We start from the raw sequence: 13,248 nt of genomic DNA on the forward strand, positions 1-13,248 counted from the left end.
TGTAGATGTGAATATTGAGATGTGGGTGTAGAAGATAGTCTGCTCAGAGGATATTCTAATGTGGGGTCGGCTATGTGATTCAAAGTTTGAGCACATTTTTTTTTTTTTTTTTTTTTTTTTTGTTGAGACAGGGCACTTGCTGCATCCGCATGGATGCAATAAGAGACTTGCTTTGAATTCAACCAACTCCAGTTCTGTGCCTCTTTAAGAACGCGGCGCACGCCTTTAATCCCAGCACTTGGGAGGCAGAGGCAGGCGGATCTCAGTGAGTTCGAGACCAGCCTGGTCCACAAGAGCTAGTTCCAGGACAGGCTCCAAAACCACAGAGAAACCCTGTCTCGAAAAACCAAAAAAAAAAAAAAAAAAGAACGCCTGCAAACTAGCCTGGTGTGATGGTGCAGCACTCAGTGGCAAAGGCAGGTGATCTCTGAGTTTGAGGCCAGCATGGGCTACAAAGCGACTTCCAGGGCTAGTCAGAGAAACTGTCTCAAAAAAGCCAAATAAATTAATTAATTAAAATAGTCTAGGACAGTAGCTCTCAGTCTAATGCTGCTGCCCTTTAACACAGTTCATGTTGTGGTGAACTCCCCCCCCCCATAAAACTATTTTCTTTTTTTTTTTTTTTTTTTTGGTTTTTTGAGACAGGATTTCTCTGTGGCTTTGGAGCCTGTCCTGGAACTAGCTCTTGTAGACCAGGATGGTCTCGAACTCACAGAGATTCACCTGTCTCTGCCTCCCAAGTGCTGGGATTAAAGTGTGTGCCACCACCGGCCCGGCCATAAGACTATTTTCGTTGCTACTTCATACCTGTAACTTTGCTACTGTTACGAATCGTAGTGTAAACAGATGTGTTTTCGGTGTCTTAGGCAACCCTTGTGACCCACAGGTTGAGAACAGCTCGCTGGTCTAGGAACAAGGAACGCAAAAGAAGAGTAAAATGAGATCAAAGCGTATGTAAATAAGGCCCTTTGGACTGCCGGGAAATAATCACTTTGGGCCTTCGGGGAAAGCCAAAGTTGGCAGACTACTGCGCGTGCGTAACCCTCTCCCTCCACCTCCAGAACGAGACTCAAAAAAGAAAACACTAAAACCCCCACGACGGGCGTTGCTTAAGATGTACGCAGGCGCGCTGCTGTGAGCCCGCCTCCTCCTCGTCCCTGCGCTTGCGGTCTGATGTTTTCTGAGGCCAAGGCCCTCGGTCTTCTTACGTCAGTTCCTGTTTGTGGCTGGAAAAGGCGGTATTTCCGGCCAGCGGGTGGGAGGGGGCGGTGAGCGGGGGCTGGGGGAGGGGGCGGGGGGGCCGTGCCGCGCGAGCCGTTGGGCCTGACTCTGAGAAGGCGTCGCCGCCGCCGCTGCCGCCGTTGCTGCCGCCAGCTAATATTAGGAGCGGGAGCGAGCACAGCGTGGCGATGGGCGGGGGTAGAGCCCCGCCGGAGAGGCTGGGCGGCCGCCGGTGACAGGTGAGTGCGCCAGCGCGTGTCCCCAAGTGCCCTCCCCTCCGCGATGGTCGCGTCCTGGCCCCCCGCGGGGCCGCGCTGGGCCGTACCACCGGTGCCCGCCGGGCGGGGACCACGGACCTGGAGGCTGCCCCCCCCTTCCGGAACTGAGTGGGGGCGGCTGCTCCGGGGCTTAGGGATCGGCCCGGAGGGACGGGGGTGTGGGCGGCGGTCCGTACCACTGCGGCGGCGGGGGGAGCTCTCTCAGTGTGCGCGGGCCTGGGGCTGTCGGGAGAGACAGCTCCCGCTGTATCGTGCGGGCAGTCCAGCTTCAAGGCGGCACCCCATGTCAAGTGTAGAGGGTTCTGCCGCTGGGGTGGTTTGGGAGCCGTTCCTATAGTGCACTTAGAGGGATGGGAGCTTCCGGAGAGGAGTCTAACAGGGGTGGCCGCGATGGGGCCGTCAGGGTAGTACCACGTAGGCAGGCGAGAGCCGCCTTTAGTATCAAGAGGAGAGCAGGGTCGGAATGATTATCATATCACTGGGTGCTGGGAGGCCTGGATGAGTGTTAGGGGGCGTACTTTTGGGGGTGTGATGCCGAGTGGGCGATGAGTGCATTCTGCTTCCTGTAATGTGGTGGGCGTTTACACACAGCTCAGGCTTTATTGGACTCTTAATGACTTGAGGAGAACGGGATCGTAACTTGGGTGTTCTTTATCACGGGGCTGTCCGCTTTCCACGCCAGAACCCCTCCCAGATTATTTCTCTTTAAGGTGTGAGGGGCATCCTTTGGCAAATTCTTTCCTTCCGGGAGTGGAGATGTGTCTTAGAAGTCACTGAAGTTTTCTGATCTCTAGTCTGGCTCCCTATTAGGAAAGGGAGGGGCTGTCGGGCTTGGATTTAAGGAGCTGTATCTCTGGACCTGCTTGTCACCTTTTGGGAGGAAGGTGTGTTTTGAGGGACAGCTCTTCTACATAGCAAGGTGACTGGGAGACGACTTGATTCTCAGAATTTGGGGACCCTATTTCTCTCATTTGGAGACCTTTTGGGTTCTGGTGACAGATCTCTGCTGAAAGAATACAGGTTCAGATAAGGCTGATTTCCAGTTTGTCTACTCTCCCCTTCCTAGAGAAGCAGTTTAGAGTTCAGGTACTGCCTGCTGTTGTGGGCATGGATGTTAAGGGGCCTATATCAGCCCAGACCACAAAAGTTTCTCCATCTCTGGCCACGTGGCTGCTCCTGCCTCCCTGTTACCAGCTCAACCTCAGGTCCTGTTTACGCTCCTACTAGTTGAGTGATAACAGTTGGTCTGGTGAGCTTTGTTTTCCCAGCTGTTCCTTTCTGCAGAGGCCGAGGGGACTTTGAGGGGGAGAGCACTTCACCCAACTTGGTCTCTCCTAGGGAGGAAGGCCACTTTATGTTGCTTGGTGTTGTTAGGTTCACCACAGATCTAGGTTTTCATTGTGTTCCCTACGCAGGGAACCCCAGAAGTGTGTGGTCAGTGTCCTTGTTCCTTAGGTCAGCCTGTGACCTTGGCTTGCCCTGTAACCTTTGCCTTAGGTCTAGATTTCTTGGAGGACTGGCTGCAGTCCCTGATTGACCTAGCTGGCCAGGCTGCTGGTATGATCAAGGGAGCAGTCAGAAGCCATTGCCCTCTAGCATCGGTGTCTATGCTGACTGGCTCCCGTGTGTCCTGGTTTCCAGAGAGGCAGCAGCTACTCTCTAGGGTTTTTCTCTACTAGGGATGTGCTTATCTGGTCCCTCTCCTGGTAGCTTTAGAAGCTTTGCCTGGTAGAGTTAACAGGAGCAATAAAAGTAATGAGCATGAAATTGATGGCTGACCTTCACTCGGGACATTCAGCGAGCCACACTGTGCGGGATGCCTGGTATCCTAGAGTAGCAGACCCCGTTGTTATGTTCTTCTTTTTAACTGAGGGAACTGAGGCCCAGGAGCCCACCGTTTCTAGAGATAGTAAGTAACGTGTGTTCTTGAGTATTCCCATCGTGCTAGCTATGTGATAGGCCTTTTGCACACGGCTTCATTAAGTCTCAAAACATACCTACAGTTGTGTCTATAGAGACCAAAGAGTGAGTTAGGAATGTTATGTCCTTGTCGCAGGTAAGGCAACTGAGGCACTGAGCCATGGTGGCCTTTGTTTGTGACTACCTACTATGCCCAGCCTTGGTCTTGTGGTTTTATATAGTGTTTTGGATTTTTTTTCCCCCAAAGTCAGAAATTGAGGCCTGAAGGAGGAGGTGCTTGCTTCCAGGTCTTCTCAGAGCCCTTGGAGGCCAGGCTGGGATTCAGATAGACACGGAGTACTTGGGCTCTGGTCCTATATCCTATTTGCTCAAGAGGTCCCACGCTGGAGTGGGTCTCTGCCCCCTTGCCTCTTCTCCTGGGAAGCTGCTTTCTCCCCTAGCTGGGGTGCTCTGAATGGTCAGCATTTCTGGACTTGCTGGAGGAACCTGGGGACAGCGCTGAATTAGGCTTCTTTTAACCCTGGGCACATGTGTGCTGGGACAGTAGGAGCTGGCAGTAGAGCCATGAGGGGAGGTGGTGACAGCTGCTGTGGACCCTCCTGCTACATTAGATGCAGGAGGAAGATCTCTTCTGGCTGTGTGATGGGGCTACCGTGTTCACCTCATGCAGTGGGCTCCAAAAAGCACCCGCCTCCAGTTCCTGTGAGGAGGCAGGGTTAATTGATAGAAAACTTCTCCCGTGGTGCCAACCATGGTAGTCTCTGTGCACACTCAGAACCTGTCAGGGGACTGAGGCTCCTGCCTCATTCATTCCCTACTTCTGATTCCATCAGGTGTCTAGAGATTCAGCTCTGTCCGGTCTCCACCCAGACATTCAGTGTCCTGGTTCCCAACTTCTGTAAAGAATTTGTTAGGCTGGCAAGATGGCTCAGTGGGTAAGGGCGCTTTCTGTGCAGGCCTTGCAATCTGAGTTCAATCCTCAGAGCCCGCATAAAGGTGCAAGGTGAGAACCAGCTCCACAGAGTTGCTATCTGTCCTTCACACGCACGTCACAGCATGCCCCCCCCCAATTGTGCACACGTACATACACAGTAATAAGTCCAGTTTTTAAAAAGGCTATGGTGTACTTCTGAGCACAGGTGCTGGTTGTGTGGCTTTGAGTGTGTGCTTCAGCCGTCTCGACGCCTCTCCTCACGTGAGCCAGGGAGGCTACTGCTAGCTTTTCTGTGTAGACAGAGTGATGGCCAGGTGGCCTAACAAATTATACTTGATGTTAGTGCTGCTAGGACTCAGGGCCCTAGCCAGTTTGTAGAAGCTTGTCAAAGGGTACCAGGAAGGTAGGGCAGACGTTAGCCTCTCTCCCAGATGTTGAGATGCACTGGCATATAGTCAAGTAAGCTAAGAAGTATGGCCCCTTGCCTCTGCTCCTGTAGTTACTACCTTCCATGGCACAGATTCTGAATCCTTTCCAGAGTTCTAGGTTGGGTGCTTACCTTTGTGTGCTTTTACTGATTCCCTACCACAGCCCTGGTATGGTGGGAAGGGCGGGAGCGGGCAGGGTTTTGCATAGGTGGAGATACTGGGGTACTGGCAGAGTCCCTATTCTGTCAGATGTGGTGCTGCACAGAAGGCAGAGGCTGATGGGTTTCTAAGTTCTAGGACAGCCTGATCTACATAATAGGTTCCAGGCTAGCCGGGGCTACATTTAAAGTTTCAGTCTATAAAACAGAAGACCTTTGTGAAGGAGACTGACGGGGTAAGCGGGAGTGGAGTAGCTGCTAGGTGGTCAATTTGGATGAGGTGATGGGAGCCATCTGGAACTTCTTTAGATGTAGTAGCAGGGATGGGCTCTGATCTAGGTAAGGTGGGACAAGCATGTGGGTGAGAGGCCGACAGTCTGGGAGCAGCAGGGAGACCACGGGGTGGAGGTGTGGTCGGAGGATGAGCTTGGTGAGGTTAGGGACGCACCACAGGGAAAGAGGCCTAGAGGCCTGCATGAGCGGGAGTGCTGCTTCCTCAGCCTGGGAAGGAATTTGGAGTCTATGAGGATTTACTTAGTTGGTGGTGACTTTGGCCTTGGAGGTTTTCAAGCTTCTGCCTGGGGCTGGGTACTGTTTCACAGGCCTCCCACTTCCCCGTTGAAAGAATAGCTGCCTCACAACTGCTTCGGTGGAGACCCGCTGGTTGCCTCCCTTTCCTGTGGTTTCACACGATGTTCCCCAGGGTCATGGCTGTTACATTTAGGGATTGAGGTGGGGACTCAATGGGCTGACTTGTCTAAGCATCTCTAACTAGCCTAGCCAGCTTCTGTTGCTAACAGTGTGAATGACTGTCACACCAACAGGAAGGGTCCTTGTCATAGTCTGCCCACTGCTTCTCCACTTGCCCCCAAAGTTGGAAGGAACAGGTCTTGGGCGTCACCTTCTATAGTAAAAACAGGGACGGCTGACAGTGTCACAGCATAGCAGGTTAGGGTTGGTGTTATGAGCGCAAGATAAATGGAGGCCAGGGAAAGGAGGGTGTGATACTATTTGGTCTAAATTAGGTGGTCAAGGAGGCCTTCCTTAATAAGATTGACTTGTGGCCTCAGCCTAGAGTATCATGATGGAGTCACGACGGGCCCTGGGTGAAAACCTTAAGGATGGAAAGAATTGGCTCTGGCTGTCTCTTAATGGTCCTGAAAGTCCCTGTACCTGTGTTAGGTCCTCAAGTGGAAGAGAATCAGGTGCTGTGTTTGTATGGTTTGGCTCCAGGATCCCCTCAGCACAAAGGTGCTTAGTGGCCCTATGAGGGTGTCTTCTAGTCTGGCCCATGAGCCTCATTTCTAAGGCTTGGTGCTGTAGCAGCAGCAGCCCTGGTGTCCTTTCCAAGGCTTGATCTGGAGAGAACGGAGTGAACCTCTTGGGGAATCTATGCAGACCCCAGCACTTAGGGATGGAAAGAAGCGTCTTCTGTGGTCAATCTCAGTCAGGCCTCTGGAGAACCTACGACCACCCTTCTGTGGGCCTCTTTAGCTTCCTGGAACTCTGTGCAGAAGGCCCTCCGCCACCAGGCCTCCGGGCTGCATGGTAGGGTGGTTCCGTGGCAGACGCTCTGGACAGCCAGCCAAGCAACGAGAGGCCCAGCTGGGGGAAACAGCCAAGGAGCAGGACCAAGAGGGAGGGAGGACTAGGGTGGGATCTCAGCCTGCTCCTTTGGGGCAGGACCCACTGCCAACTCAGCACCCACAGCAGGGCCTGGGCTCTGGGTGGGCTGTGCAAGGAAAGGCTCCGTGTCAGAGGTCCCTTCGGCAGGCTCCTGGAGCCCAGCTACCCTGGCCGGGACGCTCAGCTACAGATGTTTCTGAGGGTGAGGTCAGAAATCTAAGCCGTTCTCCATTTGCCACCTCGATGTCCTTCCTGGATGTGGTGGGGCTGCTGCCACTGCTGTTCTCTGCCCGGACCTGTCCTTGGGCTCCTCATTTTCTGCTAGTGGTTGGACGTGGGGTGGCTGATAGAGAGTCCCCCATTTAGTATTTTAAGGTTGCACCTGGGTTCGTTCTCTGAGGTGCAGTTTGTTCAACTAAACGTGGAAATGTTCCTGCACAATCCTGGGAGCTTTCAGGAAGCTGATGTATAAGAAAGCACAGCCTGCTGAGAAGGTGCTTGACTGAGCTGCTGGCTGCTGTGGTTTGTGGCATCTGAGAACTTAGAAGGCCTCTGGGGTGGGCAGCCTGTGCTTTTGGACTGAAGGAGTGGGCTCAGAGTTTTGGAAGTTTTGGGAGCATAGGGCCTGATGAACTATGATGCCGATACACTGAGTTCCTGTGTGTGCCCTGTGCATTAGCACTGTGCCCATGCATAGCATCCTGGGGCATGGGAAGGGCTCTTGATTCCAGTTAGTAGATGAGACACTGAGGCACACAACCATATGTAGCATGTTTGGCTTATTTTGGTTGTGTGTGGTGTAGTCACTTGAGTTTTTTGGGTGAGTGTGCCCATGTCAGGTCTTCTGTAATTTGCTGCCTTATTGCCTTCAGACAAGATCTCTCGCAGAACCTGGAGCCTGTTTCATGTAGGCTGGTCAGTGAGCTCCGGGAAGTCTCTTGTCTCTACCTCCTCCCACCCCCGTGCTGGTGTTAAAGTTTTATGTATGTGAGTGTTTTGCCTGTATATATGTCTGTGTACTATATATGTGCCTAGTGCTTTTGGAGGCCAGAAAAAGTGTGAGATCACTTGGAACTGGAGTGACAGATGGTTGTAGCCTGCTGTGAGTGTGTGTGCACAGCATGCATATGTGTGTTTGAGACAGCTGAGGTCTGCAGGATGTCAGAGATGATGAGCACTGGCCTGGGCATGGGAGGGAGCAATGTGAGAAGGGTGATGGTTCTGTCTCTTGGGAGCAAAGACAGACAGTTGCAGGCTTCGGGTCTGATGGCAGCAGTCTGGTTCCTTCGATTGTATGTATCTTAGCTATTGGTACTCTAAATATTCCCATCTTTACTACTTTTCTTTTTTAAAAAAATATTTATTTATTTATTATGCATACAATATTCTGTCCGTGTGTATGTCTACAGACCAGAAGAGGGCACCAGACCTCATGACAGATGGTTGTGAGCCACCATGTGGTTGCCGGGAATTGAACTCAGGCCCTTTGGAAGAGTACGCAATGCTCTTAACCACTGAGCCATCTCTCCAGCCCCTCTTTACTTCTTTTCTATCAGCTGTGGTTCCTATGGGCCCGTGGAAAGGAAGGCTGTGGTACAGCCTGTTTGACTGAGTACCTGTGCTGCTACACTCGAGGCAGAATGGACCATGCGCAGCCCTTCACCATGCCTGTTTCAGGCCCACAGGTCTCCATCTCTTTCCCAGGGAGAACCAAAGCCTTCAGAGATGCCAGGCCTGGCTCAGTGTTTTTTTTTTGTTTTTTTTTTTTTTTTTTTTTTAAGTTTTTCGAGACAGGGTTTCTCTGTGGTTTTGGAGCCTGTCCTGGAACTAGCTCTTGTAGACCAGGCTGGTCTCGAACTCACAGAGATCCACCTGCCTCTGCCTCCCAAGTGCTGGGATTAAAGGCGTGCGCCACCACCGCCCGGCCTAGTGGTTTTGTTTTTTGTTTTTGTTTTTTCTCAGCGCAGAGCCTCAGGTCCTGCCAGGAATGCTCTTCTCCCAGCTTTCCATGTGGCTTGCCTGGTTCACATTTTTGCTCAGATGCTACCATTTCCATGGGTCTTCCTGTGTCCTCTCTTTGGTCTTCTGTACACTGCCTTTCTCCTTGATACTGGACACTTGGAATATGCTGTATAATTTTTCTTACTTATTTTGCTCTCTCCTCCCAAAGCAGGGGTTCTGGTCACAGATGTATCCTGGGTGCCAGTGTTGGCATAGTGGACACCTTATTTACGGATCTGGTGAACATTGAGTATTTGGTTTTACCTTTCCTTAGGGGTCTAGAACACAAAATCTGTGGTTCCAGTTGCTATCCCTCCTGGGATAAATTAAAGTTCTAGTGTTGGCCCTGTGATGAGTAGGGCTTAGAGTTGGAAACAGTGGGGACCTGGGCAGGCTCTGTCTGCCACACACACCGCCTATCTGCGCTCTATGCGCTACCATACAGTTTGTGAGCTTCCGAGATTTGGGCAAGGGGCTGGAGGTTGAAACACAAAGATTCACAGAGACACAGACCTCTAGTCACTGGCAAGAAGCCCCTCTATTCAATAGCACCATGGAGTCTTATATACCCCACAGTCAAGTGGGCCAACAGCTGAAAACCTTATCTTCTGATCCTCAAGGCCAAGGCAACACTTGCTTGTGAAGCAGAGCTGGTAAACAACTTTGACACAGCCTTTAGTAACTCAGATCAGAGGAAAGTAAAGATCTCTAGCAGGGAAGAGCAGCTGGAGGCCAGGACTCCAAATGGTCCCAACATCTGTCCCTGCCTCATGCAGCTTCTGGGCCAGCAGAGGAGGCAATATTGCCAGAGGCTACTAGAGTTGCATTTTGTGAGGGAGAGGCAGGCTGAGCTATGCGTGTCAGTGCCCTAGTCCTGGAAGGAGTCGTTCAGGGCAAGTTTCCATGAAGAATGGAGGATTGGGCTGAGAGAGTATGGCGAACAGCATCCTGGCTAGGGGAAAGAGCATGTGCAAAGGCCTGGGTGAGAGCAGATGCTTCAAGAGACCCAGAGAAGTTGGTCTGTGAGGCTGCATTTCAGAGGGCAGGCTGAGGCAGGTGGTCTTCACAGCCTCTGTAAGGGCCTGGTGTGTTCCATGTGTTCCTGGAAGTGGCCCCGTGTACTGTCGGCTGTGCTTGGAGAAGCCCACTGAGTGCAGCTGGTGTTGTTGGTTTGTTTGGGGATCATGGCTAGGCAGACCAGAATACTTGACATGATTTCTGGGGGTGCAGTGAGGGGAAGGTGTGTGTATTGGGGGAGGTGGTGGAAAAGATGAGGAAATCTGTTCTGGGCTTATTCTTGTCCCAGTCTCTGGCAGCTGCCCACACCTTCATCCTGCCTTCAATCCTACCTACTTCAGGAGACAGATGGGGTGGGTGAGGGATGTGTGGCGAAGAAGAAAATTAAGTCTTTTAAATGCCACCATCTCACCAAGGAGGTGGAGTAGGTAAAAATTTCCACGGTCAGAAATACCCAGTGTCTCCGCCCGCCAGAGGGAATAGAAGTACCAGCTGACCCTGCAGCTGCCACTTGGGAAGTGTTGAGTTTGCATCCTGAGGCCTCCTGAGTCCCACACCTGGAACTGTGGGCGCAGTTCTTCTGACTCCTTTTTCTGTGCATGTGACACTTAAGCACCTGCCTCTTCAGGCTCTGAAGCTCAGGACAGGAGATCTGTACTGACCCTACATCTACTTTTCTAAAACTATACTGACCCTACATCTACTTTTCTAAAATGCCTTCATTAAATTAAGATGTCGAGACCAGTTTGGATTATTGCGAGACATTGTCTTAAAAATACACAAAAACACTGTGTATAGCAGTCTTTCTCTCCCTCTTCCTTTCTTTCTTGTGCCATATGCTGGGCAAGCATGCTACTACTGAGCCATTCCCCTTAGCCCTCCTGGTAGCTGTTATTTTGAGACTGGGTCTCACTAAGTCCAGGACAGGCCTTGAACTCCCTGTAGGACAGGAGACCCTGTGCTTGTGATCCTCTGGCTTCAGCGTCATGTGTATCTGGGATTATAAGCCTGTGTCACCAAACCTGACTTTGGCACAGTATTTCTGGGTTGTTGTTGTTGTTTTTGTTGTTGTTATTGTGGTATGTGTGTGTGCGTGCATGCATGTCCCATGCTGTGCATGTGGAATTCAAAAGACACCTTGTGGGAGTTGGATTTCTCTACTATGTGGGTCCTGGGAATAGAACCCAGGTTGTCTAGCTTGGTATAAGTGCCTTCACCTACTAAACCATCTTAACCAAGAAATTAGTACCCTTGTGGTACCCACCCACAAGAGGGTGGATAGACAAACTAGGGAAAATACAAAGGGCCTCAGTGCTAAAACACAGGAGACAAAGTATAGGAGACCCAGAAAAAGAAACCAAACACGAAGTAACTGGCAAGGCAGGCTGACTCCGCTTGCTGGTTAGGGACCCCTCTCTCCTGTGCAACTGCAGTGAGGTCAGGGAAGGACTGTGAAGGCGGGAGTGGCTGCACTGAGGAGGACCAGAGTGGGAGGACACATGTGAGCCCGTAGTGTTCCCTCGTGAGCCACGTTCCTGCTTTACCTTTGTGCTTTTACTGCATTTGGGAAAGTGACTTTCTCTGCACTCTATCACAGAAAATTGCCATATAGAAGAACTCCAGTTTGGGAGTTGAGATGGAGTGGAAGAGCCCAGCCTGGCTCTCTGAGCTGCCAAAAGCAGGAGTTTTCCATGTCTCCAGAAAGGTGCTTGCTTCAGCTTCCCCTCTAGGAACATGGTAAGGGGGACTCCAAACCTAGGACCCAGGTTTCAATCCCAACTCTGCTGTAGCTTGGCCGTATCAGTGAGGTCACATGTATGGTCAGCTCTGGACAGCAGGGAGGTGATTAGAGATGGTTCCCAAGGGGGATCTGGCTACAGCTGGTGAGATTTATTCTGTTTTAGAGTCAAGCACAGTTACATACACACACCTGCAATCCCAGCATCTGGAAGGCTAAGGCAGAACTACCCCAAGGTTTGGGGCCAGTCTGACTACACAGTGAGTTGGAGTTCAGCCTGGGCTATGGTATAAGACCCACTTTCAAACACACAACAAAATGTTGCAGAGTACATAGGTACCATAGACTAATTTTATATATCAAACACTCAGCAGCATTCTTTTAAGTTGTCTTTGAGAGCTAAACACGTGGTTCAGTTAGTATAATAATGGGGCCTGAACCCAATCCCCAGACCTGTGAAAAACCCAGAGTTGGGCGCTAGAGACAGGCAGATCCTTGGGGCTCACTGTGCTCAGTGAACTCTAGACCAATGAGAAACTGTCTCAAGAGAAAGGTAGACAGTGCCTGAAGATTGTACTCAAGATTGTCCTCTGACATTTACATACAGTATGCATATATGCCTGCCCACAACCACACACATGAATGTGCACATACCAAATTGTCTTTAAGACATTGTATTTCCATCTGTCTAGCTCAAGTACTATCCTCAATGATATTCACACAGAGGTCCCCTTAGAAGCCAAATACTCAGCTCTGGATTCAGATATGAGAGGTAATTAATGCATGACACCAAGAACCCGAACTGGCAGTTCATGCGCAGAGGAACAGAATAGGGTCCACCTTGTCCTAGCTGGGGAGCCTGAGGCTTAGCAGGGTGTGAGACCTACATAGATCCCAGGACTCTGTCTACCTATATCCACCACTCTGAGACGCGTAATCACTGAAGCCAGAGCCCTTCCACCCACAGCCTAGCCCTCCTGTGAGGCCTGCACCGTCTCCCTTAGGCCCTCCATTCCGGTGCTTGGCTTCTTGACAACACCTGTTCCTTAAGGGAAGGGAAGCCACAGGGCACGCGCTAGGCTCTGTTTGCACCCTTTTGAGAAGTTCTAGACCCTTACCTCAGCATGGGAAAAGTAGAGACTCTTGCCTGTCCTAGTTATCATTGGGTCCCCACAGCCTTGCTATATCGGGTGCATGGCAGGTGCTTGATTAAAATCTGGATTTGCTGTAATTCCACAGACCTGTAATCCCAGAACTCAAAAGGCAGAGCCAAGAGGATTGCAAATTCAAATCCTTTGGGGCTATAGAATAAGTTTTAGGCCAGTGTAGGTAATTTGAAACTATGCCTTTAAGAGTCAGAAAGAGGTTTTGGAGGTATGGCCCATTGGTCGAGTGTTTGCCTAGAATGTACAAGACCCTGGGTTGAATTTCCCATTTCTGGAAGGAAAAAAAAAATCCATGAGGTGAACATATAGAGCAAAGCCTAGAAACAGCTCAATTCCCTTTGCAGCTGGCTGTGGCCTCTTACTCCCTCTGGGGCCGGTTTCCCTGCCAGACTCACAGATGGGCTGTGAGAAGCAGAACCACAAGGATCTGCATTAACCAGTGCTATTTATTGGTTGTAAGCAGAGTCCTGCTGAGGCAGTGGCAGTGAAAGCCCCGTTCCATTTTGTCCCAAAACCTGTCACCTACCACTGATCCAGGTCTTACCTCCTAGAAGAGGAACTGCTCAGAAAGCAAATCCAAAGACAATACCTGTCGTTGACAGGCAGTATTTGCTTGTGAGAATTCAGGACCAGGGGAACCTATTTCTCAGTAACTGCTGTCCGCTATCAGCTGGTCCACTGTTACAAGATCATTTTGATAAAAGTTGATGATATAGAAAATGTCCATGTGCTCAAAGGAACATCTGCAAAATACTGCAGAG

At 50.9% G+C, this 13,248-nt stretch overlaps 1 protein-coding gene across 1 annotated transcript in view; it reads left to right on the forward strand.

Annotated features, from left to right (window-relative positions):
* The first annotated feature begins 1,296 nt into the window (after positions 1–1,296).
* Positions 1,297–13,248, forward strand: part of Akt2 (AKT serine/threonine kinase 2) — a 50,164-nt gene continuing 38,212 nt past the window's right edge. The window contains exon 1 of the mRNA XM_057751610.1: positions 1,297–1,460. The gene's annotated coding sequence lies outside the window, so the exon portion shown is untranslated. The remainder of the gene's footprint in view (positions 1,461–13,248) is intronic.

This window comes from Chionomys nivalis, chromosome 2 (genome assembly GCF_950005125.1).
Source record: "Chionomys nivalis chromosome 2, mChiNiv1.1, whole genome shotgun sequence".
NCBI lineage: Eukaryota > Metazoa > Chordata > Mammalia > Rodentia > Cricetidae > Chionomys > Chionomys nivalis.